The sequence below is a fragment of the Sinocyclocheilus anshuiensis genome, unplaced genomic scaffold, assembly GCF_001515605.1.
Source record: "Sinocyclocheilus anshuiensis isolate Anshui unplaced genomic scaffold, SAMN03320099.WGS_v1.1 scaffold567, whole genome shotgun sequence".
Taxonomy (NCBI): domain Eukaryota; kingdom Metazoa; phylum Chordata; class Actinopteri; order Cypriniformes; family Cyprinidae; genus Sinocyclocheilus; species Sinocyclocheilus anshuiensis.
Genome location: NW_015549600.1, coordinates 324747 through 326560, shown reverse-complemented (window position 1 = coordinate 326560; position 1814 = coordinate 324747). Strand labels below are relative to the sequence as shown.

The 1814-nt window shown below is 30.2% G+C and overlaps 1 protein-coding gene across 4 annotated transcripts in view; it reads left to right on the top strand.

The window, feature by feature from the left end:
* LOC107658670 (polypyrimidine tract-binding protein 3-like) overlaps positions 1–1814 on the top strand; it is a 70783-nt gene that overhangs the window by 64660 nt on the left and 4309 nt on the right. The gene's annotated exons all lie outside the window — the stretch shown is intronic.

Genomic DNA, 1814 nt, shown 5'->3' with positions numbered 1-1814 from the left:
TCTGTCTGTCTGACTGTCTGTCTGTCTGTCTATCTATCTATATCTGTCTGTCTGTCTGTCTGACTGTCTGTCTATCATCTATCTCTGTCTGTCAGTGTCTATCTATCTATCTATCTATATCTGTCTGTCTCTGTCTGTCTATCTGTCTGTCAGTGTCTATCTATCTATCTGTCTGTCTCTCTCTGTCTCTCTGTCTGTCTCTCTGTCTGTATCTGTCTGTCTCTGTCTATTTTTTTATATTTTTATTATATTATTTTACTATTAGATAAACAAAAGATCATTAAAGTATATGTATATATAGTATTTTTTTCCACCAATTAATCTATTAGTTTTTTATTTCAGTTTTTAACTCACAGTCATAATGAAATCAGCCAATATTTAGACAACAGAATTTTCAAACAGTAAATAAATAATCAGTTTACTGTCTGTCAGTGTCTATCTATCTATCTATCTATCTGTCTGTCTCTGTCTGTCTGTCTCTCTGTCTGTCTATCTGTCTGTCTCTGTCTGTCTATCTGTCTGTCAGTGTCTATGTATCTATCTGTCTGTCTCTGTCTGTCTGTCTCTGTCTCTCTGTCTGTCTATCTGTCTGTCTCTCTGTCTGTCAGTGTCTATCTATCTGTCTGTCTCTCTGTCTGAGTGCATCTAAAAGAAAATATATATTCTGAAATATATATATATATATATATATATATATATATATATTCCTTTCTGTTTGTTTATTTTATTTCTAGTTACAAGAATGTTTTCAAGGTTTTAGTTCATTGTAATAATAACCCTAATTCCTAATTAATAGTATTATAACTTGCCTAAATAATAATAATAATAATAATTATGAACATTATGATGATGATGATGATGATTATTATAATTGTACATGTTGACACCAATATTGTTTTTTATGGCTGATACGGATAATTAGACTACAGATCTAGATACTGTCATCCAGAAATTAATATATAATATAATATAATATAATATAATTTGTTTTTAAGTTTTTGGATGTCTCTTCTGCTCGCCAAGACTGCATTTATTTAATCAGAAATACAGTAAAAATTGTGAAATATTATTACAATTTAAAATAACAGTTTTCTATGTGAATAAATTGTAAAATGCCATTTATTTCAGTGATCAAAGCTGAATTTTCAGCATCAGTTTTCAGTGTCACATGATACTTCAGAAAACATTGTAATATTGCTTGCTGATTTGCTGCTCAAGAAACATTTATTAATATTATCAATGTTGAAAACAGTTGTGCTGCTTCACATTTTTGTGGAATATCTATTTTATCATTTATATAAAATATATAATGGTATAAAGATACACTTATTTGTAGTTTTTTTCTGGTATGTATGTTAAAAATTTACGTGTATCTATAGGTCTATTGGACTAATCTGAGCCATTACTTTGCTTATGGTATTGCACAGAGACTATGATAGGAGTATAAACACTCACTGACCATAAATATCAGTGCATTTACAGTGATTCCCTCCAGTCTTTTTTCTCGTCATATGAGTTAATCCAAACCTATTTTCATGCAACTTTATTCAGTCTCAGCAGTTGATGTCACAAGACACTTTCTTCATTTAATTCTGCAGCGTTAGTGACCAGCTATCTATCTATCTATCTGTCTGTCTGTCTGTCTGTCTGTCTGTCTGTCTGTCCGTCTCTGTCGGTCGGTCTGTCTGTCTGTCTGTTAGTAATTTTGTTGTTTTTGTCATTTCTATTATTTATGTCTGTGTAATTTTTATTAATTTTAAATTTTTAGTTATATTAGTACAGCAAGTTCATCTAAAAGAAAATATATATTCTGA